General features: G+C 43.1%; 1 protein-coding gene across 5 annotated transcripts in view; it reads right to left on the reverse strand.

Moving 5' to 3' along the window:
* Nucleotides 1-10,532, reverse strand: part of APBB2 (amyloid beta precursor protein binding family B member 2) — a 165,942-nt gene extending 155,410 nt beyond the window's left edge. Inside the window, exon 1 of one of the 5 annotated variants that reach the window (XM_066185651.1) lies at nt 10,477-10,532. The gene's annotated coding sequence lies outside the window, so the exon portion shown is untranslated. The other 4 variants (XM_066185652.1, XM_066185656.1, XM_066185650.1 and 1 more) reach the window with 4 other exon arrangements.
* Nucleotides 10,533-25,318: the final 14,786 nt, after the last annotated feature.

A 25,318-nucleotide genomic window follows, 5' to 3' on the forward strand; every position in this document is an offset into this window, starting at 1 on the left:
AATGTTTACCCTTGCCTGACTTGATGTGGAAAGGAAAACATAAAATTGTAACTGGGTCAAGGGTGCAATTATCAAAAGTTGTATCAATGTGCTGAAATCCATGTGACAACAGTAAAACCAACAGATCAAAAAAATCCTGTCAGCATGCTATTTCTTACCTTTGTACTCGGAGCATCTAATTAAAAGCTGCCAAGGCCATGCTAACATTATAAATACTTTGCTTTTATCTTCAAAGATAAATGTTTTAAGAAAAAGGTTGTTTTAAATACAGATATTGTTATACCATGAAAAAGCACGGAGTAAATGAAGGAAATGAGCACATAAAAGCCACCTAGCACTACTCTTTGGAAGCAAAAAGCAAATTTCATGATCTTGACTCTGACAATAAGCTGCTGTTCTGAAGTCATCTGAAGTTTCTGAAGTCATCCCTGCTGACCCTTAAGATAACAGCACTAGAGTTAGACTTCCCAGTAGAGCTGCCTTGTTTTTTTCAAATAACTTGCTCCCCATCAGAGGGTATCCAGCCCACAAAGTCATTTCACTGCAGCGCTTTGCCTCTGTCAATCCTCAGCAGACCCTCAGTGAAACCAATCTACTTCAGCTGCATTACTTCACCTTGTAAAACTGTGATGTGCTCCTCACATACCAAAGCCTATTGCTTCAAAATGAAACATTTTATCAAGTTTAAGATGTTGCGTTGCACTAATAATTTTACTACCATTTCCTGTATGCAGATACCATCTGAGGTAAGAAAGCATTAGCCTCCACAAGAGCCAAGCATTCATGCGCGCACTGCTCTGTTTCAAAGAAAAAGTTCTTTCACCCACAGCTTCTGAGGGAGGTAGAAACATAGCTAATCAATGAGCCTGTCACTCTCAACTTACCAGCCTTTGGAAAACACTTGTTTTTAATCAACCATTTTTACCAACCAGCTGTGGCCGCTTGACAAGCTTTGCACAGGGTGTCTCATGGCCTATTAGAACTCCCTGTTGTGCTGTGAAAACATTTGAGGTAGCTTATGCTTGTGAATTAGAGATAATAAAAGCTACAGACACTATTACGTTAGGAATAGCCAAGAAAACGCAAAGGAATATATCTTGTGTGGAAACTTCCATTTGGAAACTTCAGTTTCTGCAAAACAAAACACAATTATTTTCAAATTTGGGTACTTAGAATCTTACAGGGTGAACCTTGGCCTGTCCTTAAAACAAAGAGAGGAAAGAAGGAAACCTAGAAGACATTTTTGAATGGATTAATTTGCACTTAGCACAGACTATGCCTCCCCACTGTTCCACAGAAGAGTTTTATATCCAGGTTAGTGTTTAACTCTGTGCAAGTGACTTGGGCTTATTTTACCATTACATTTTGCAGCAAATCTCATCATCTAGCTCCTCTGTGTAATTAAAATTCCTCTTTATCTATTTATGTACTAGCTCCTGTCTCCACCTAAGTCCACTGGCATATACCTTCCCTGAGCCAGCCTCTGGGAGCACCAATATCTTCATTTTGGAATTGTAGGGTATGTGTGTCACTCTTCTTAGAGCATCTCCTCTGTCAGTTTTCAAAATCTATTCAAAGTCACCTTCATCCTCTACCATCATGGATCTAGAATTTCAACACCTCCTTTCAAGCTCACCTTGTGCAAGGAGGATTCACATCCTGCCACAACAGCACATTGCACCTACCCATGCTTAAAATACTTGCTTGCAACCTCAACTCAAAGAACAACCCCAGAATGAGGAAAGCCCAGTTCCCTGCTTGAACACTGGCTGCCTGAGGAAGATATCAAGTATTTGCACTCAGCAGCAGGGAAAACTCAGGACATGCTCACACCATGTGCCAAGCGAGAATGCTCTAGGAAAACTCTGGACATCTTCACACTGTGTGCCAAGCAAGAGCTCTCTAGGACAGACTGATGACGTTGTGCAAAAAGTATCCACCCCATTGCTCTGGGAGAACTAATGACATTAGTACAAACATCAGAAACCTGTGAATTTTCCATTCCTGTACTGCAGCAAAGGCAGTACAGGCAGCAGAAGCTAAAGCTCAACACTAGTTGGGTTTGTAGTCAGATCAGCATGCCCTGAATCAGCCCCACACTGTCCAGTCTTGGTTTTACAGCCAGCATGCTGCGTGGGCTGAGAGTCTTATTTTAAACCTTTGCATATGTGTTATTTAACCAACAGATTTAAAACAACCTTGGGACTTACAGACCTGAACCTTAACAGCTTTCGAGGAGTAATAAGATTTATCAGGCCAAAAATTAAGGGGTTACAAACTCAAATTTCTGATTTATAGCAGAAGCTCATATTTCCTAATTTAAGTCCTAGTGCAAGCTGGGATACCAGATCAAGTGCTATTTTCTCCAGCTCTATATTTACACTTCAAGGACTATGTAGAAGCACAGAGCAGAAGCAAAAAAATCAGCTAAATGCCTTGACTGTGAGCCTCTTGGAGGAGGGAGGTTCAGAGAAGTTTGGGTTACGTGTCTTCAAACAGGTTTTCAAAGCAGTATAGATCTAGACGTCCATCACAACTCAAGGAAGGAGGACCCAAACCTTAAATTTAGGAAAATAATAGCTTTACCTTGCATATGCACAGAAGCTTAGAAAAGGATTGAGACAAAAAGAAGCCTTTCTCTTCCATTCTAGCAGGAGGTGCAGCTGAAGAATTTCAGCCTCACCCATGCAAAATTAGATATTTATTTTGGATAAATCCCACAAAATGTTTTCCGCCCAGCCAGCACTCCTACCTGCTGGTTTGGCAGCAGCAGAGCCAGGCGCAGTGCTGCAGGATGGCAGGCAGCCAGCCACCAGCTCCTGGGCCTCTCCAGAGACTGGCAGGGTAGACTGCTCAGTGAAGCCTCGGGGTTACTGCAAGGCAAGGACAGTGACAGCTCTCAGCTGCTGCGTCTCTGAGGCTACAAGGGTCACCAGAGCCTGTGCTACCAGGGAAACAGCAAATTTAGGGATGTACCTTGCCATATCAGCCTGTCAGCTGTTCCCTTCCCTGTAACGTGTGCACACACATTGGAAAGGAGGGAGAACAAACATCACCTCCTGACTTGCTGGTTGGATCAGGGAAGCACTGAGGGATACCCCTTTTTTCTGCCTAAAAACAAGCAAGTAAAACCATACCATGTCATTGCACACGTTCCTACACACTGGCTGGCCAAAACCAGAGCATGGAGACTGTATTTTGGAACCAACAAGTAACATATGCTGGCTGAGCTTTAGCCCAAAGCAAGATGGGAAACAACAGAAATGTGACTCCTGCCTGAGGAGCAAACCTTTAACAATGCTCTGAGGATCCCATGACTTCAGGACTTCCTTGGCATCAAGCCTCATTGACATCCCTCACTGTGTCCCAATTGCCCCTCTTGATCCCCTTCCCCACACTGACCCCTCACTGAGAATTCCTGAATTTTCTGTGATCTGCATCAAGAGTCACACTTTAGTGCAAGGGCAGCACAATACTGACATGCTGCAAAGACAAACTTCCCAGGGAACACTTAAGCCATTTCCCCGACAAACGGCACCATCTTTATCACATTAGTACATATCTATATTGGTTTTCAAAAAAGAATTACTGGTCCCTAAATGCTCATGCCTCTGCCAGAAAGCTTCCTATATTTTGGCACATATGGCATCATCATTTTTATCCATGTTTAAATCCATATTTGCAAAGGGAAATACATAGGATATTTCACTGAAAAAGTTTACATATGTCAATGCTGACATAACAGCATGCAAAGATTATAAAAATAAGGTTAAAACACACATAAATAATTCAGCATTGTTTGCTAGCAGCTCTTGCACATGCTTAAATAGTAACACATACTTAAAGTCAATGTTATTTTGTGTTACTTCAATATCCTTTGTTAGTCATCTTACCAACCTACAAAGCCATGTAACAATAAGTCCGATCTCAAACTTTTCCAAGAAGAAAACACCAAATAATTAAAAATACGGTTTCTCTTTTCAAATACACAAGTATCATCAAACATTTTTTTCTAAATTTGAGAACTTTTAAATGAATGTCATTAATAGAATGAATGTCAAACTTCTCCAAAAAAATTTTTAAATCCTGTTTGAATACATGCATCTTTTCATATACAGCTGTGTTAAACCACTCCCTTTACTGAGGGTTCTCATGCTGTTTCACTGTTTTCTTGAAGTATGGTCGGAAAATGAGAAAGGGAAGGAAAGAAGAAAAAAGAAGAAAAAGGCAAGAAGACTCACACAGGACGTGAAAAATATGAGTTATTTCCCAACCTGCCACTCCAGCAGGGTGCCTGACCCGGTGAGATCTCACATTCCCCAAAGGTTTTACACCCAGATGGGTATCAGGGGAAAAAAAACAAACAAAAACCACCAACAAAAACCATGGAGATCCTGCCTCTCCTGCTCATATAGGAGGCATGCAGGGTGCCAAGGAGACAAGACCATCACATAGTGCTGAAGGTTTTCTCAATGCTACATGCATCCCAAACACCCAGGCTATCTACTCTATTTGCTTCCAGATGAATCTTACTGTAAGTTCATAGACTGTGGCCTATTCATATGTATCCCCAACTCACTTAAACAATTTAATTAAACTTTCTTTCCATTACGCCACATTTAAATCCCAATTTGATCTGTCAAGTGCCAAGTTCTCCATGGGAGAGCATCCCCCCTCCTTATTTCTCTTCCATGCAGTTCCGTTTCATGGTGGTTCTCTGCACAGCTTCCTCCATAGCTACACAATTCAACACTTTGCTAAGAAATATCTCTTCCTAACATTAAATCTCTTTGCAAATAGAATTAACAAGGCAAGTGTAAACACAAGAGAAATGAAGTGGAAGCAGTAGTTTGGGTAAATATGGCAGCAGTTTGGGTAACTGAAATTCTATATTAAATACATAGGATGGCTTAATGTCAAACTCGTCATCTGCTGAATTCTGCAGCCGGCCTGTAAGAAGCCTGCAGCATCTCCCTTCAACTCATCTGAGAAATTATACTTACAAGGTTTCCAATAAAGTCTTAACTAATTTGTGCCAGTATTACTCACACTAATGACTGCCATTTAATAACTGCTTGGAGGGCTTCCCATCCTGAGAAGACTGCAAAGAAAATGTATGTTTCTACAACAGATGACAACAACAAAGTATACAAAGCTTACGGTGGTTTCTTCTGTTAAAACAAGTTAATTCATAAAGGTAAGGAACATTAATGCCTGTCAATTTCCTTCCCTTTGGAATCTGTCCTTCACATACAGTAATTACATCAGGAAACCTCTCTCCATAACCAGCTAATAGATATAAGGAAAAAATCAGTTGTGACTAAGAGACTACTGCATGAAACATATTTTAACACCATCATTAAATCCAAATAGTATTTTTAAACACGTCATCTACACTTGAAATCTGCAGAAGTACTTTAGAAATGTTCCTTTTGGCACCTTTGAAAATTAAACTGCACTAAAGGGAAACAAAACCAAACCTCCAACAAAACAACTAAACACACTGCTAAATTGCTTAAAAGTATATCATAGTGAAGCATGTCTAGTGCTTCCAGGAGGTTTTTCCCAAAGGCAGACAGAGCTGATATTCTGTCTGACAGGGTATATTATCTGGGGTGCAACGTAATCCAGCAAGGAAGACAAAGGAAAAAAAGATTCCCCTTAAGTCTTCTACAGAAAATAAGAACAGCCAAACAGTAATAAATCACTGAGTTATAACTCTCTTTTGGCATAGCTACAGGAGGACACCACTGAGATTTTAGTGGAGGTTTTTAAATTGTGAAATCAGACAGATTAAACTGTCAAATATAAGTCTGCCAGGAGTTTGCTTAAAGTATTTTATAGCCATAGCAGTATTTGAAAGGTAAAACAAACCAGAATTACAGACACTGGTTATCTGGGACTGAGATCAGAAGAAAAATTTGCATATTTTATTTTCTAGGAAACCTCCCTCTGTCACATATTACTTTTAATGCACTACTACTCAAGTTAGTAGTTTGCATTCATGAATTCCTAGACTGACTGCATCCGACTTCATTCATCTGAGATCAGTGTTCAGTATCAAATGCAGCAAAGACTACTGATAAAGGCACATATTTGCATCTACTTAATCATCTTAATTGGTATGCAGACCACTTTAAAAATGCACTAATCAGTGTTACACTCAGGTGCAGGGTTTGTTCAGCAGTAAAAGTCATGATCCAAATACTTATCCAAACAAATACCACATTTTCAGGCAAGACTGAAGCTCAGCACATTTCAGTTAAAGAAAGAAAATGGTTTTAATATAGCGAGATGGAACATTGAGGCTGACCTTAGATCTCCAGCTAAATCGAATTTCATCTTTTTAAGGCATAAAGAAACCCACTTTCTTTAAAAAGGTTAACTCACTATCCTGAGAGTGATGGAGGCCAAGTGTCTGCTGTCTTTGTCAGGGCAGACTCCTACATTCATTTCCAATCGCCTTGCTGCAGGGTCTGCTCTCACACCCTTGGCAACAGACTTCAGCAACCAGGACCTCCCAGATGAGGCACAGATAAACCAGTGCTCATTAGCAATCCCAGGGCACTCTCCAAAAGCAACACTTCCCTCAAATTCTTCTGCCAGAGCTCTACAGCCTCCCACCTGTAACACCCCTTGCAGGTGAATGGAAAGTGGTAAAGAGACAATAATCCCAGGAGGGATCCAGGGGAAGCCAAGCAGAAAGAAGGAATTCTTTTCACAGCCAGGAGTAGGCGTACAGACAAGCAGCACTCCTGGCTAAAGGCCACAGAGGCTGCAACAAGGTCCCAGGAGGCTGCAGACAGACCAGACAGGCATTTGGAACCAAAAGCCACCAAATGTTTTGAAGGCAAAGCTTGCACCCAACTCTGGAAACAACAAGCTAAGAACAGCCAGAGGTACAGAGAATATCTAGAGAGGAGGTTTTGAATAAAGGCACCCTGTTCTTTTTTTTCCTTTGACATTTGTTTACATGGTGACAGAAAAAAAAAAAAAAAGGACAAAAAGAAAGGAAAGAAAAAAGGTTGCAGAAGACAACAAAGAAAGCAGGCTGAAGGGTAAAAAGAATTAGGCAACTAAAGCAGGACACCAGAGCATGCAAAAAAACACCCTCTGCCTCTGCTCCTTAAACCTCTGGGGACAGCATAGATTAATCCTCTGTCCAAAGGACAATGAAACAAGGAAACAGGCACAGAGGTGCAGGGATGCTGGTCATCATGAGAAACAGTCAGGTACTGCTGACAGTCACAGTACCCATTATATAGCATCTGCAGCTGGCTGTATTCCATGTTGCACACACAATATTTTTCGATCCAACTACAAACTTCATACAAGTTCAACTACTGCAACCACCGTGCCAGATAACTCAGCTATTCTGCAGGACAACAAATGAGACAAATCCCATGCACAACTAGCTCAACTAGACTTGTTTTCAAATTTCTTTTAACTTCATTTAATTCTGGTCTTCCAGTCACAGCATACCTTGGAGAACTGGTCTCAGCTTGCACTATTTGGGTCTACTGAACAGCCCCCCAAGAACTCCTTTTTGAGAGGATTTATGAATTACTTATTGGGGGGGGGGGGGGGGGAGAGGAATTGCAGCAGTTCGTTTTTTAACCTGAAAGTTTATATGCTCAAGCAGCTCACACATACAAACATATAGTTTCCTTTTGCTTGGGTTTTAAGGAAAAAGATTTTCCACACAATTAGATGCAGTTGTTGGACAACAAATGATTTTAGAGGGAAAAAACCTAACATGCAAAACATTTCAGAAAGTGGCCACTAAGCACACTGCAACCACGTAGCAATACAAACTGTAAAGCAGGCATTTTTATACCAGTTTTGTGATGTCAGATTTTAAAAGTAAGAAACACTAACACATAAAATCTATGTTAAGTCAGACATACAGAAAAGCTTTTCCTGAGTCACCAAGCCTTCTCTCCTACTGCCACAGCCAAGCATACAATACAGACTTCCTCAACATATCCTCAAGATCCAGTTAAGGAGCTTGCTGCCATTTATCCCATTTTAAGGTTGTTCTAGAACCTGAGCCCATTTAGGGAAGAAACTGTGCAGATTTCATCTTAAGTTTAGTCATGCTAATTTATATCCATTTGTTCTCATGCCAACATTGTTCTTTAGCTTAAATAGCTCCTGTCTCCCTTTCTAGTGTTTATATCCCAGCTGCACTTGCAGACTGCAATCATACTCCATCTCAGCCTTATTTGCTAGGCTAAACAAGCCAGGCTTTCCTTGTCTTCTCTGGAATAACTGACACTGTTGTCCTCCAGCCTCAGTCTGCACTGTCCCACCTGCAGCACAGATGAGAGAACCCGTGGCTGGCACTCCCCAGTGCGCCCAGCAAATCCCTGGCTCTACTGCTTCCAGCACTTGGAGCTCCCTGCTCGCAGCAGGGTACAAAGGTACAAGGGGTACAAAGGTACTAGAAAGGGAAGTGCAGTTAGTTTGTTTTCAGTGTGGATGATTTGTTCAAGTATGACTACACATCCTGTGTCAAAGCTTGCTATCTGATGGAGAGGTAATCAGTCAAATGCTCACCAATACCTATCAACTACGATTCACCTTAGCTTTTCACAACTTCTGCTAAAAAAACCTTACAGCAGGCAATCTCAAGTACTCAAATTCTCCCTTAACAAGCTCCTGAAGTCACCACTCTTCGGCTCAAATCCTGCAGCAGCCCTTACTAGGCTCCTCAGGCATTTCCTAAGGAAGTCACTGTTCCTACTGACCAATGGCACAGCAGAGTCTACTCAACAACACACAGAAATGACCAGTTTTGTCACTGGTTTCCAACTTAGCTGCAGAACTGAAAAACAAAAAGAATAATTCAGGTTTCCAAGTCATGCATTTCCTCTCCTAGCAAATGATTCCCACAATTGTAATCTACTATTTAGATGACTCTTGCTGGGAAAGGCACATTCACTCATGCTGCTTCAGAGCCAAGAATCTTCCTCCTTGTTACAACAGTTATGTTTTCTTCATAATACAGGATAAAATTACTATTCATCCCAAACAGTCTTCTCCAGACCCTGATTTCCCTTAGATGACAAAAAACTCCCAAAAATACAAGCCAAAAAGTATTCCATCACACACTCAGTGCTGTAAAGGAAGAACAAAAATACCCACAGCCCGCATGACTGTTCCAGGCAAGGAAATTAATCAGCCAAGATTTTGTCCCAAGGTCACCGTAAGAGGATGTCTCTTCCTTTAAGTGCTAGGACATCTGCACTCTTATTTTAACTAAATGCAATTATGCCAGCAGAAAATAGTTTTAAACATAAGACAGACAACTCATTCAGGCGTTCAGAAAATACTAGAGCACGAGATGGCAGGATGACGACATGTAGGATCTAGAACAAACTGGAGGAGCATCCTCTGAGCCAGAGGACACAGCAAAGCTGCAGCAGCTCAGTAGCAATGGTACCTCAGCTTCTGGGGCAACACAGCAGATCTTTGTGAAGCACTGAAACTTGCAGCAGATACTGTTACCCTGAAAAACTGACTGCAGACACGATCTACGATGTACAGCTACCAGCAGCATCCATAACACACGAAGCCTACCAGCGCAACACCACTGCAGAGTTGGGGTTTTTTCTTGCTTTTGTTATTTTGTGTTTAAAGCCCAGAAGTACACTTACCCTCCCTAGCAAGGAGGAGCCCAGCCAAGAATTATAAAACATTGCAAACAAGCAGGCAAAGCAATGAAGTACAAATACAAACCGTTACACTTTCCATTTTATCTCTCTCTCTAGCAGCCACGAAAAGTAGCTCCGTTGCTGCCTTGGGACCCAAGCAAATTCCTGACAACTTCCAAGACGGATTCATGGGGTCCACGTTCTGTTCCGAGGACTGTATTTTTTGCACGCTCCCATTTGCAGCCCCGCGCACAACCCTCGAGTACATTTAAATCACAGAGCTCAACTCGCTCACTCTACTAATTAAAAAAAAAAAAAAAAAGCTACTTCTACAGGCACTTTTACCATTTTGCAGGCTTTTTTACCGCACCACCAGCAGCAGAACAAGACCGGCTGTCGCTGCTATTCGCCGCCCGCGGGAGCAGAGCCCACGCTCGCCGCAAGCTCGGCCAGCGCTCTGCAGTCGCAGCGGCAGCGCTCCTGAACACCGGGGGAAGGCAGCGGACCGCAGGACGCCTCGGTCCCCCACCCCCGGGACCGGGATGCGCCGGAATCGCCCCGGGCATGGGCAGCGGGACCCTAGCCGGCCTCCAGCCCGGTGGCACCGGCAGCGGGCCGGGAGGAGCGGCGGCACCGCGGGCGGCCGCGCACCGGGGCTCTGCCGCCGGACGGGACGCGCTGCCCTGCCCTGCCCTCCCCGCCGCCCGCCGCGGAGCGCACCTGCCCGCCGCACCGCTCCGCCGCCCGGCCCGGAGGCGCCCGAAGCCGCTGCGGGATGCGGCCAGCCTTCCGGAAACGCTTCCCAGCCCGCTGCGCTTACCCAGGAAACGATTCCGGCCGCCGGCCGCCACCGCCCCTCCTCTCCCTCCGCCCCGGCCGCCGCCCAGAGCCGCGGCCCGCAGGGTGCCGGCCGGGCGGGGCCAGGCGGGGCGAGGCCGCGGCGCCATGTCGGGTGCGTGCCCCCGGCAGCGCTGCTGCCCCGCCTGCGCCAGGCCCGCGGCCCCCGCGCCGGGGACTCCGGGTCAACGGCGAACAGCAGAGCAGCTGGACCTCTGGGAAGGAGGAGAGGCTGTGTGTGTGTGAGGCAGGTCTGCCCCGTGAGAAAAAAATAGCTTCCCGTTGGGGAAAAAAGCAGGGTCTGGCTTGTGCTTGGCAAGTGTAGTAATGCCCATGTCAAGGTGAGGCAGTGGTAGTGACTGTCCTAAAATGCCACCTCCTGTATCCCAGTGCTCCTTTGGCAATAGTGAGAGGCAGACAGAGAGACAGCCAAGTAGGCTGAGAAGCCCTAAAAGAAGATTTTATCACTCTCTCCTTCCTACCTGAAAGGAGGTTGAAGACAGCTTGGGGCTGGTCACTTCTCCCAGGTAAAAAGCAATAGGACAAGAAGAAACAGCCTCAAGTTGCACCTTTGGAGGTTTATGCTGGATATTATGGAAAATTTCTTCACTGAATGGGTTGTTATGCATTGGAAGAGGCTGCCCAGGGAAATGGTGGATTCACCATCTCTGGAGGTACTTAAAAGGATGAGTAGAGGTAGTACTTGGGGATGTGGTTTAGTGATGGACTTGGCATTGTTGGGTTAATGATTGGACTTGAAGATCTTAGATATCTTTTCCCACCCTAACAATTGCATGTTTCTGTGATTCTAAAAATGGGTTATTTTTCACACTGGGTATGGGCGCCTGTCACGATCCGCTCACACAAGCGGGGTTCGTAATGGTTCGTTTTAGGGATCTCAGAGCGCAAGAGACACAGCGGGGGACAAACTCAGTTTACTCAATCACAAATGCACCTTTATTTAGTGCCAACAAATGCGATAGTGGGGAGAGAAAAGAGAATAGTAAGAAAGACAGAAAAAGAGGGGAAGGGGATTATAGCTACCAACATGGAGGGTCGAGTCCTCGAGGCTTTTGAAGATGCCTATAGACGTGGTCTTCTCCAGTGGGGTGATCACAAAAGTGAGCAGGGGTCTCCAGGGTTTTTATAGTCCTCTCCAAAGCGACAGGCAGTTGGCCACACAGGTGGGGGAAATCATTGCAGTGTGTTCATTTAGAGAACTCAGAACAAGTCGGTCGTCAGCAGGTACAGCGTCAACCAGTACAAGTCAGCAGGCGCAGTCACTTCACCGTGACTCGCCCATTGTTTCTGCTCAGGTTCTGATGTTCCCATATGGGTGCTGGGTTTTTCCATTGAACACACCTGCAGGCAGCACTTGGCCAACATCCCACCTCAGCCAGGCCAGAACTCCTGTGTTGAGATTTTAAAGTCCCTTTTAGGGGTTTCAGTCTCTGTCCTTGACGATGGTGGTGAGGCAGATGAGGGATCTTCAGACCATCTCTTAGAGCACCAAGTAGCAACATGGCAGTAGGTTAAACACCCACATGGCTGATGAACATTAGCAAACCCCTCTGGTCATGGGTTAATGGAGTGTGCTTGGCATCGGCATAGCGCTCCAAGCAGCTGTGTTCTGGTGGGTCTCAGAACTCAGGTAACCAATGTGAATGGACAGGAATGAGGTCTTCTCATGTGTGGAAGACAAATGAGTAAAAGACCAGACCTGGTAACTTCACTGTTCTAACCTCCATGCCCTATTACAGGATTACAGTTCAGATTAAATCCCTAGACACATCTTGAGATGCATTAGTAGAGAATCACAGCAACATCCCAGACAGTTAAAAATGAGGCTTAATAGAACACACCCATAGGAAGATATTTCTGTTTAATGCCTTCCAAATTTGTGGAATATTGTCTGTTCTGTCAAGCTAGGCTTTTGAGATTGCAGGGGAAGAAACCGATCATTGCTAAAGCAAAAAATTCAACATAGGATGGTAGTTCAGTGGAAAGCATGTAATAGACCTTTACTTCTACACCTTCTAACAATTTTAGGAGGTCCCTGGAACAGCAGATGCGAAACAATCAGCAGTAAAATGGTGTCATTGGAGTGACCTAAGACATATAAGGAGGTCAAAGGAGTCTATTACAATAATGAATTTGGCATCTCATACATTTTCTTACATGTTCTTGTAAATGTAAACACATTTAGTATTCCTAGTGAAGTGCCCAAGTCCGCTTTAAAATTTATCACACCTTTTATAGCAGCAAATCTGTTTATCTGCAAGAGATGATTTCTCCTATGCATTCCATAGCCGCCTTCTGTGTTTCGTTCCCTGCCTTTACAGTTATGTTCCTGGTAATAACAGAACACTCATGAACTGAGAACAATTTAAAGGATCATTAAGAATAATAGCAATAATATATCTTTAATTAGAAATGTTTATGATTTTGGCAGATCATATTGACATACACCAGCCTAAAAAACAGAAAAAAATGTTTGTAATTTAAAGTACTACACTGATGAACAAGAAGAAACTACAATTAGGTGAAGACACAACAATTAAGCAAAGAAATTCAGAGCAAAGCACCTAGAAATTACACTTAAAATCTTACTCTTAAATGTATTGTTCTTTTTGTACTGGTACCTATTTTTTCCATTTGTCTTAAAGTTGGACGTGATTTAATTTCCTTACACTTTTATAAGCTAAAACTCACATTTTAATTGATATTTTTGGATTCAAGACTATGATGATGGCCCCAAAAAAGCCCCCAAATATTGATAATGATCTGTAATAAAATTGTGTTATCGTGATCAGTTTCAGAAGGACCAATACCTCCTGAGACATCCAAAGGTGATTCATCAAATTCCAGCATTTGCAAATCAGGTTGCTTCCTTCTTCAACAAAGCACATCATCCAGCAGGAGGGAAAGCTTTTATGCTTTGACAGCATACTGAAGAACTCTCCCTGGAATACGCACTATATCTACTGAAGAGATACAAGACAACTAGCAGGTTACCAAAATTATTAGTGAATAGCCTATTAATAAATTTCCTTGACAGAAATGCTCATGCAAGATACTCAAAAATTTAAGTTCCTTTAATAAAAATAGGTGTAATAACACTGCATTGTGGTTTTCGCTATGTGGTTAGAGTTACGATTAATATTTAGTTACATAGTCTATATAATGCACTTTGGATTGCAGTGTAGTAAGCAGTGCCATAAAAATGAAGTGTTGAGGAAAGAAAATAAGGAATTTCATATACATCCTAAATGGACAGCTGCCCAGTACACTCACTTCTTGGAATCATTTCTGTGTGGATGCACTGCTTGCCTAGGCTTAGCAAGTCTCCTCAAGTATTTCATAGAATCATAGAATATCATTATTTGGAAAGGACCTACAAGGATAATCAAAGTCCAACTCTTGGTCACTTACTTTTTTACTTAAGACACAAACATCTTGTGGAATAGTATTTATAAACAACAGTGGGGGAAAAAGACAGGCCTTTCTATATTATCAGCTCATACGAAAAGAATTTCATTATTGTCTTGCTGTTCCTGTGTGTGAGCTATTGACTGCAATTTCATTTTGGTCAAAATCTCTCTAACTTTGCAACAAGGAATGACAGTCCATAGGAATCTCCATTGGCAAGTAAACCTCTGCAACTGACCTTCCCCACTGCCACACGGCTTTGCAGGCCTTGTATCAGGACTGACTGTGCCCCAAGTGTGCTTTGAGGAGGAGATCATAGTTTCTCCCCTGCTTTCTTCTATGTAGTAGCTTTTTACTTAAGGGTTAGTCCGTATAGAGGGATAGTTACAGTACACAATGATCCCATCTAGAAAAACTCGTCTGTCTTACTGCAGCGGACAGTAGGAAAAGTGGTGACTATTAAATAAGCAAGGCTACCATCTAGTGGTGCCACTGCGCCTCCACAGCACAGAAAACTTGCACAATCTGGCTGAATATATTGATCCTAAACACAAAAACTTAACTAAGAAAATTCAGTTATTGCAGAATAGTTGGAACACTTTCTCTAACATTTTCACACAGCTGCACTAAGTCTCTATTTTAAATACAAAAGCAAATAATTTTCCAGAAAAAGCAAAAACCACCACACACAGTGCACCTGCAGCGTGAAGATTTAAGAATTAGACTTGTAGCAAGTAATTTTTCACTACAGGCTTGAACATGCTTGGAGGGTTCAGTCCCCCAAACACATTGCTTCTCAGAACCTGTGCGAAAGCATGTATCGCTCCCATTATTTTGAATTCCTGTCTCCTTAGTGCTCCCTGGGCTAGCAAACAGTGAAAGGTTAATTCTGCCGTGAACAAACTTCCCTGTGTTATTTATAGAGAAGCAAAGGCCACAAGACATCAGTCTCAGATAAGATTATTCCAGCAGTTAAATCAATCCAGGAACTAAATCAAGGCCTCCTACTATACTCATGGAGCCCTCTCCCATTTGCTGTATTATCTATCTCAGGCACATTGCCACTACCTCAATGAAGGCTGTAAGGGATCAAGTGCAAGTGGAGCAATTTGTAGGCCAGCAGTTCTCTGATATCTTGGCATACCAAGCAAGGCAGAATAATAATTTTGAAGTTTCTCTCTAGCTCTTCAGGAATGCAAAGCCTTGCATCCAGGAATGGTTGTAAAGTAATTATAAATGATCTCTTGGACATCTGTCTAGATGTAATTCTCTGATCTCTTCTTTCTCTTCCTGTTACACAGTGATATATTGAGATTTTCTACGGGGAGGATGAAGGAAAGGTGGCCTGACCTGACTGGCCCCCAGGCATATAAACTCCTTTGTTATGTGGTGAATTTACCCAGCCCACCCACTCATCCAAACAGGCACAGCTCCATTTTTTTTATTATTACGGGCAGGCTCTGTGCAGTGCAAGGAGGGTAACTGCATTCGCTCACAAACAATCACCATATCTGAAACAGGAGAACATACCAACGGACCACTGCAGGTGAGCAGTCCATATGGGACTTCATTCTAGCTGGTAGGGCCAGATGGGGGAAAGCTGCTGTTTGTAACAAAAAAAGCTGCTATTAATGCAGAGTTTCTAAATGCTACAATAGCTGCTTAGGCACTGCTAGAAGCCAATAGCTGCTTTCAAAACTGACTTTTCTGCAAACTCCGCTTACTCTTTTATGTGGCTCTGGTGGACAAAAATACTCAAAAGCTGCCACAGAGCAAGGTCTGTAATTATAGGTAGTCAAATAAAGAGAATTGCTCACACTTTCAAAGCTGACATCTACCTAGATTTTCTTGCCTTGGCTGCTTAAAATGGGAACTATAGCCCTGATGGACGCTGAAACATATGACCACCGATGTTTTCCTACAACTGAGAAACAGGAATACAACAGAGATTTTGCAATGCAGGTTGCATTTGAGACTGTAAATATTTTGTTGTTCAAACAGTACAAAATAAGGCACAGCTTGGAAATTTTAGGAAAACACCTCTCCATTGCCAGCAGCTGCTGGGCTTCAGGCCTGCTGCTCTGGTGCCTTTGGGCTTTCCCTGGAAGAACTTTGCTGCAGGTTCTGCCCAACAGGCAGCCGAGGATGATGTATCAGTACAGCTCCCTGTGAGGTGCTCAGGAAAGCCATGTTTCAGGCCAGAATGGCTGACCCACTCATGCTATAGATGGAGCTCTGAGAAACCTGCCTGGTATAGTTGAAGGTGTTGCTGCCCATGGCAGGGGGTTTGAGAGCTCTCCCAAAGATTTTTGAATAGTCTTGGGAATCTGGAGAGATAACAGTTGACTGGAAGCTAGCAAATGTTCCAGTTTTCAAGAAGGGTAAGAAGGATGACCCTAAGAACTACAGACCTGTCATTCTTACTTCAGTGCCTGGTAAAATTATGCAGAAAATTATTCTGGGAGTTATTAAAAAACACTTGAAGGACAGCATGGTCACTGGTCACAGCCAGCATGGCTTCATGAGGGGGCAGTCGTGTTTTGCCAACTTAATTTACTTCTATGACAAGTTAACTCACCTAGGTAATCAAGGGAAGCCAGTTGATGTAATCTTTTTGGATTTCAGTTAAGCTTCCCATACTGTCTCTCAAGTATCCTTCTGGACAAAATGTTCAGTACACATCTGGATAAACACATCATGGGATGGGTGAGCAACTGGTTAACACCTCAGACACAAAGGATTATGGTGAATGGGATGACATCAGACTGGGGACCTGTCACTAGTGGGGTTCCACAGTGCTCTAATTTAGGGTCAATGCTCTTCAACATCCTTATGACTGACTGGGATGCAGGACCTGAAAGTAAAGTAAATTTACCGAGAGTACTAAATTGTGAGGAGTTGTTGACTCCCTGGAAGGTAGATTAGTGCTGCAGAGAGACTTCAACAAATTAGAGAGCTGGACAATCACCAACTGTATGGGAAGTGATGGATTCTGCACCTGGGTTCTACATACAAACTGGGGAATGAAATGCTGGCAAGTAGCACCTTGGAAGGAGATCTCTGTGTCCTGGTCAGTGGAAAGGTGAACATAAATCAGCAGTGCCGTGGCAGCCAGGAGGGCCAAGTGTGTCCTGGGGGGCATCAGGCACAGCATCACCAGCCGGGCAAGGATCGTTCCACCCTGCTCTGCACTGGTGCAGCCTCACCTTAAATATTGTGAGCGGTTTTGGTCACCGCAGCACAAGAAGGACATAAAGCTATTAGAGAGTGTCCAAAGGAGGGCTATGAAGATTGGTGATGGGTCTTGAGGGGGAGCCATGCAAAAGCACCTGAGGGCACTTGGTCTGTTCAGCCTGGAGAAGAGAAGACTGAGGGGAGACCTCATTGCATGCTACAATTTCCTCATGAGGGGAAGAAGAGGGGTAGACGCTGATCTCTTCTCTATGGTGACCAGAGACAGAACTTGAGAAAACAGCATGAAGCTGTGTCAGGGGAGGTTTAAAATGGATATTAGGAAAAGGTTTTTTACCCAGAGGGTAGTTGGGCACTGGAACAGGCTCCCCAGAGAAGTGGTCACACCACCAAGCCTGATGGAGTTCAAGAGGCATTTGGAAAATGTTCTCAGACACACGGTGTGACTGTTGGGGTTGTCCTGTGCAGGGCCAGGAGCTGGACTTTGATGATCCTTGTGGGTTTCTTCCAGCTCAGGGTATTCTATGATTCTATCATCCTTACTTAAAGAGATCTTTAAGGTCTCTTCCAACCCAAACCATTCTAGAGTTCTATGATTTTATGTTATGCATATATACACACACACACCCAACAATACACATTAAGAGGTACAGAAAGCTAAGATAAAGTTGGAAATGCTAGGTTTGCTAACAGCAGAAGGCCAGTGCTTTGTCTCTGAAACAAGAGAGACAAAAGTCCAGTGCCTAATGTCCTAAACACAGCTAGAAAAGCCCAGGCTGCAAATGCACTCAATGGGAATTTTGCCCTACGTGTATAAACATACACAGGAAAGAGCAGCATGTTTTGCGTTTATGTTTGAAGCTGTAGAATGTGATAGAGTCCCATTGTTTTTCTGATCCATAGTGTAGTTTCCCTCGCAATCTAAATGTTTTTCTCCACTGAGACGGGGATTTGTTTCAGCATCCATATTCATAAGCTAAACTCCTCCACTGAAACAGTATGGCTCAAGGTCCAAGTGATGGTGTTCTTCATACCAACATGTGCTTTGGGTAAACAACTCAAAACAGCACTTGTTAAACTGATCCTCAGAAAAAAAGTTTCTCTATCAGTGACAAACACTGTCTAAACACTTTTCTAAAGGTGGATGTTTGGAAATACTCCCCTCCTTGTGTAGTGTAAAAAAATTCCTGAAGCAGAAAGGGAAAAAACCCTCCCTTTCTCTGCACAGCTGGTGCTCTGAGAGCAGTGTCTGAAGATGCACAGGAAACACTAAAGTGTTAGGTTCTAAGAGTGGCTGGGTCAAAGGCAGCTTGGAAGGGCTGATGCTTCCCAACTGGATTTGTTTCACAGTGTTTTTAATGTTAATTGCTTGCAGTTGAGCCAAGACTAATCACCTTCCACCAGCGACATCCCCAGAAGTGTCAGAGCAGCTGGGCCCCTGCGCTGCTGCATCGCCCAGCTGCTATGAGCAGCACATACAGGACAACTGTTTTGCATTAGCAAGACACTGGGAGGTCACCACGTGTAAAACACTTTGTGTCAGCATTATAACTTAACCAAAAGGTTATGTTCTGCCAGATGTACTTCTGGAAAGTGGCTATTAATGTAATGTTAAGTCTCCCATTCTTACACATTTTGAAATCAAAGCCTTAACTTGTAAGTACAAGTGAATAACTACTGTTATTCGTAATTAACACAGGAATTGGTACAGCAAAGACTTTGGAGATCTTGTTGCTTAAAAAACACCATCTGCTAGCATGACTAATGGGATGCATTTAATGCTTCTATATGCTGTTACAGGGTGTAGAAGGAAGAGCAGCTCAGATCAGCTCAGAGTCCCATTGTCTGTGGGGCTGTGAGGCTGAGTCTGTGAGGCTTTTTATCTACCATGATCACAGTGCAAAAGAGTCAAAGCTGTGCTGCTCTGAGTCATTACCCTGCCAGGCCTGCACACCAAGTATATGTAGAGGCTACGAGCTCTAAGGTGTGCCTTAGGACTGATTAAGGAGATGTGGTTTGACACTGTCTCAGATGCAGAAAATGTCTTTCTCATGTAGCCCACTTCAGGACAGGACTAGCTAGGCAGACTCAGGGCAATCCAGGGACCCCAAGTTCTTGGCTTCACTCACGGGACTGGCAGCAGCTCTGTGCCAGCATCACTCCCCAGGTGATGTAGCTCCAAGAGAAGAACCACACTTGAACATCTCATAGACTGTCTGCAGCTAAAGCTTTAGATCAGAGCACTTCTCTAAAAAGAAAATCCCCACACTTCTCTAGAATGTGCACGTGTAGATTAGGAAGCAAATCCTTTGGCACAAGTTAGTGTAAATATTGTGCTACATCTGTCCTTGTTGATAAGTAGGAGTTCAGGGTAGCTTGTACTACCCGAGACATTTTTGTTATACAAGAGAAGATTTTAGAGAACATGTTAAGCTGAACACAACTTATTTCAGAAATTCTGTAAGTGGGGGTGAACATATACATAAAGATCAGGTGGAGACAGTTGACCAGAAGACTACTCATAAAATACAACAAGAATGCGGGACCACGTCAGTTATATGGAAAAAACAACCATCTTTTACAGTTCTATGACGAAGTTAGCTTTAAAAGACTCACAAAAACCCCCACATGGGCTTCTGGGGATTTTTATGATTTATTTATTTTCATGAAGTGGCTTAGTTGTTCACTGATTTCAAGTGTCAACTTCTTTAAGTTCCACTTAAGGTCTCCATTTGGTTAAAAAAGACTAGGTGAAGGAATGCCTTTTACATCTGTCCATCACTATCAACCTGGTTTTCCTTCTCCCCAAAAGAAGACAGCTGATATCCAGGACATAGTATAAGATGGTTTGTTGTGCTGACCTGGAGTAGTTACAAGATTTCACAGTAAACCCCCTGTACATGAGAGTCCTTGTCTACAGGTGCCTCTGTTGTCATGCAAGCTGGACAAGCCCCTTTTTCTTTTTTCTTCAACAGACTCAAAAACCCTTGCTATTCCCTTCTGGTATAGAGCTATACTTCTCCCTTCTTCATCCAACAATAGGCTAGCCAATTTCTTCATTTTCTCCTTACACTTCCCCCAGAAACACCAAAGCTACACTAACACATAAAGAGAGCAGGTGACAATAGACTTGATCCAGAAGTTAGATTCTCAGCTGCTCCTTAAGGCATATATGCCCTTTCCCTGAAAATATTTAATTCTAGATGTTGGAGACTGCTGAGATAAAGAGGTATTTCAGAGGTGGCCTGTGCCTTTACCTCAGTACCCCATAAGCCTGAGGAAGTGCATCTCTACTACTATAAAAGTACTACTGAGTCGACATCTTGATATCCTTTCAACTGACTGACAACATTTCTCATCTTTCCTTGTTTTCTGCTACTCTCCTCCAGCTTAAAAGTGGCTAGTGCTCCAGAGCTGATTTGAAGCAGCCTTTTATTTTGTTTCACAAGAAACTCATCCTGTCTAAGGTAAGCTCTTCTAGCAGTCCCAGAGCTCAGGAAGAAATTAATGCTTTTTGGGTGCTATTGTATGGCTGTCAAGCATTCAGAACAATTCTAAGGATAGGCTTTGCTAAGTTGTTACTGAAGAAACAGAAGACTGCAGGGGAGAAGCAGACTGGGGTCTCCCCCCAATGGCCTGGCACAACACAGTGCTTGGAAAGAGGCACAGTGTTGTACTAGAGAGTGTATTACGAGAGTCAAGTGCTGCTATTTACGTCTCTCACAACTAGCCATTTAAAATCACACAGCTCATCTTGTTTCATTTTGTGCCTGCTAATCTGAGAAATGCATTCTCTGGATGAAAAGGTAAGTAGGTATGCAAGTCCTAATCACAGATCATCCAAGTATTACATCAAAATTAAAATTCATTATTAGTAGCTATTACATGTATTATCCTAAATCATTGCACAGAATGAGGTCCTCTTGAAATGTATATTTTACATCTCTAGATAAAAGCACTAATCCTAAGAATGTTTAAGTCAACAAAACAAAGAGGAAGGAAGCAGAGATTGTTCTCTTCTACAGGACTAGAAAGATGTATTATTCCTGCCTATAGAGGAAAAAGGATAGATTGCTAATGTCACCAAAGAAAGCATTTGAGGGAAAGGAGACAGATGCTAATTGCCCAGGTGCCAGTATACTGTCTTTCTTACCCATTGAGACAAGCCTTGCAAGCTTTCATATCTTTCATAACCAGATAGTATATCATTTCATTGGAAACGTAAGAGACCTTTGTCAGCAATGATGTCCCTCCTAGCTTTCTCTGTGAAAAGAGGAAGAAGCCACTATCTGTTTTTCCTACTTCCACCATGAAACAAAGCATGCTATTGCTGTGCTTCTGATAGACACCATCAGTGTTTGGTGGACACGATTTTGCAGAGGAATGAAGTGAAGAATCGTCAGCATTCTGCCAGACAGATATGAAATCAAGGAAACCATGGTTGCACTCTTTAGAACTGAGACTCTCAAGGCAAGCCTTCAAAGCTATATTTCAGCAGTTTAACACTTCCACCCACAGACTTCCAGAAGAGCTCTTGCATTCTGCAGAACACGTTCTTTACCTGCTGGTGGACTTGGCTGTAGTTCAGAGGAATTGCAGAGTCACTGCTAGCAGTCAATACACACAAAGGCAGTCCTTGGCAGAGCAGCCCCTTGCATCAGCCTGACACTTCTATCTGCATTGCTTCTGTTACCCCTCTCCACCTGGTCTTCATCTCAGGTCAGACCCAGAGTTCACATCCTTGAGTATGTCTCCACCTCAGAAGCCCGTAATTATTCCATCTTGTAGCCAGAACATATGCTTCTTGTGAACATAACTTTTCCAACCTTTACATTAAGTAAAGTAAGATTTGGGGCTTTTTTCCCCCCATTCCCAACTCAGCCCTGAGCTGCTTTGATTTTCTTTAATTTGGATCTCTCCTGCTTGACAGTTGAGATGTTTCAGCCCAGAGCTCCTGGCCCATGGACCTGGAGAGCAGCAGCTGACAGCCAGAGGCTGAGTAGTGACTGGACCTAGGCTTCCCTGCATGCTGGGCTACAGTCACAAAGACTCCTTACATAAGTATTTAAATTAACCTGGATGAAATTAAGAAACAAACATATGTCTCTCTTCCTGTTCAAATCTTTCATGGACCTAGGCCCTCCATAAAAGCACTCAATGACTTGGCCTATTGATCCCTCTGATCTGCTAATTAAAGGCTGGGGCACTCTCATGCAGGAATTGCTGCTATGCTCCAGACAATTTACCAGAAGAGAAGGGGGGGGGGGGGGGTGTTATACACAGATCCCTGACACCCACTGTCCCTGCAGTGGCCTCAGATATGTTTTATGTTTGAAACCTCATGACATAGTGTACAGCTTCTGGCTGGAATGAGATTAGTTTTCTCCATAGCACCTGTCATAATGCTGCATTTTGGCCATTCCAGGGACACATTTGTTCCCTCCACACCTTTCTCTCTGGGCCACAGCTTCAGCCCAGAGCTGTCATTAGAGCTAGGGTTGAGACCCACAAAGTTTCCAGCTTCGGGGACGCTGTCACAGCAGGAGGCATGCCAAAAGGAGCATGGCACTGCATCAACTTTGCTCCCACATGCAAGGATGCTGCATTTGTGTGTAAACCAATCCCACTCAAGCACACTGCTATGGTAAAACTGAGCTGAATGCAGGATTTACCTCAGGCAGGATTTAGTCTCAGGCAGGATTTACCCCAAGCCAGCAGAAGTACTTACAGTAAGTCAGCACAGTTATCTCAAACACCTTCTACTCACTGTAGGGTAAAATGCAAATGTGCGCTTACCAGGAGAATGGTAACATGTAGCAAGTCCTGGGGCTCCAGCACCTGCCCAGCCATGTACCTGCATCCTGCTGCCCTGGGCAGCCAGCTGTGGACAATAATTGTTTGTTTTGAAGGTAGGGAGTAGGAAACCAAGGAAGTTTCCAGGAATGGGTTTGGAAACCTTCTTTTGGGAAGTGAGTCATTATAAGAAATGAAGAAAAGCACAGGTCTGAGATGTTTGCTAGGCAGGTGAGGATACTGCAGAAGATGTGGACTTGGACTGCCTCAGAGCTTGGATTTTGGCAAGACAATAGGGAAAATATCTTCTAAATAATAGTAGGATACAGCCTCAGCTTCCATTTTGGGAGCTCTGCATTGTCTAAGACCAGCTTTGCCTTCTTCATTACCCTACTTGTTACAGGTACCTTTTTGTTTGGAGATTCTCTGAACTCAGGAACAGGCCTTAATTATAGATCTAGTTCTCACGAAAACCTTCAACTGGAATATGGTGAAAAGGTAAATACTGACACCAAGTTCTATATCTCAGAGAAAGCAATCTGCCAAAAGATCATATATGTACCAAAGATTCCTCTATCCACACTTTCTAGATTAGACATCTGAGCAAAACATTAACACTGTAAACAGTGTTGAACACAAGTACTATTATTTCATTTGGACAGTGCAGAAAGTTCACAAGTATGTCACACATCTATCTACCGCTCTGAAGAAAGATGGTCCAGAGACTTCATCTTTGCAATGAGGTGGATGGGGACCATATACAGATATGACACAGCACTTCTTATGTGACTTTCTCCAGACGGGCATCTTTATGCAACAGTAGCAGTTTTAGACGTTTGATATTGTTACATTTAGTGTTTATTTTAAACTTAGTGTATTGATAGATTTGACAGATTGTTCCATAGAAACAGTTCTGCTATCACTTCCCGCATGCAGAGCCTGAAATGACACTTGCACAACTGTTTGCAGTCTCTCTCATCAGCCTAGACACAGGAGCCATCCCAGGGATGACTAACCTAGGGATCTAAGCACTGCCATTGCTGAGGCAGGTTGAAGTCATAACCACCATTTGCTGCTGCACAATTCAGAAATAGGATTTTCTTGCCTTTTTTAGCCTTCTCTTTTGTAGGCTGCCGGATGGGTGTTTTGCCATCCTCTCAGAGGAGCTGCATGCAGACTCTCCTACATATGTCAGGAACCATTAGCATTGGACTTGTTCAAGTTGTTTTGATATCCTTACATCTTAGAGTGGATTAAGTGTTCATCATGAAAGGAAAAACAGTCAAAGATACCGTATATAGAATTAATATTTTGGGCCAATTTTACCTTGCTTATAGGTATCAAAGACTGTTTTCAGCTACAGAAAAGGGGGAAAAAAGCAGAAATAAATAATACTGTCATTTAGTGTGAAACTTTCCTCATCTTCCTGAGAAATCTTTGGTTTTGAACAGTGTGTACTGCTCTTCCCTGTACTATGACAGACTAAATCACAGGATCATGGGGTACTTTAGGAAGGGTTCTCAGGATATCTCCAGACCAACCTCCTGCTCAAGGCATGATCAGCTAAAAGACCAGAAAGGTTGCTCAAGGCTTTACCCTGTCTGGAAACACCCCAACTTTGGCCACAAAATACAAAGCCTGCCTTGCTATCCTTTTTTTCTTCACTAAGTCTTGTTTTAGGTAGAACTAGTGTGAGACTGCATCTTGAACCTTTTATGGCCATATTTCAAAGATTAACTCTAGGTTTTTTTCCCAAGGGGTTCATTGTGAACTGAGTAATGCTGATGAATAGATCTCAGTTCAAAAACGCATGTGTGCAACCACCTGATATGAATGATTCCCCCCTAAATTACAGTGCAATAGATCTAAAGTTAATTTAAATGTGCTTGAAATCAGGCAGGGACTTCGAAATTTTGCTGTGCTGGGGCCCAAATCATTCTGAAACACAGTGAAAAACCAAAGGAAGAAAGTCATCAAAACCAAACAGACTGCAGACATTCAGCTGACTCTTTTGTTCAGTATTTGCATTGTTTGAAAGACAACTGTGAAGCATCTCGCTTATCCACAAGGCTCCCATCAGGCTGTTTACCAGTAAAATCTGAAAAGCTGTTGGGAGTCCACGTGATTTCTAGTATTTTGAGCAGGTTGGTTTTGTTTCCTTATTCAGACGTTCTAGTCCAAAGACATTGTGCGCAGAAACTGTCAGGTCATGAATAAAAGATAAAAAGCCCGCTATTTTTTAACCAGCTTCACTGGACTGGCTCAGGGGTTGGTCCAAATGCAGAGATACAATCAGCACACAGGAGACTTTCATGTCGGATTTATCATACTGGAAATTTTAAAATAATCGTTTAATGATTTTGTTGAATATCAAAACCATTGTATACTTTATGCAACACACAGAGAACAGG

Source organism: Chamaea fasciata, unplaced genomic scaffold, assembly GCF_029207755.1.
Source record: "Chamaea fasciata isolate MVZ Bird 193981 ecotype frontalis unplaced genomic scaffold, bChaFas1.0.hap1 SCAF_6, whole genome shotgun sequence".
Taxonomy (NCBI): Eukaryota; Metazoa; Chordata; class Aves; order Passeriformes; family Sylviidae; genus Chamaea; species Chamaea fasciata.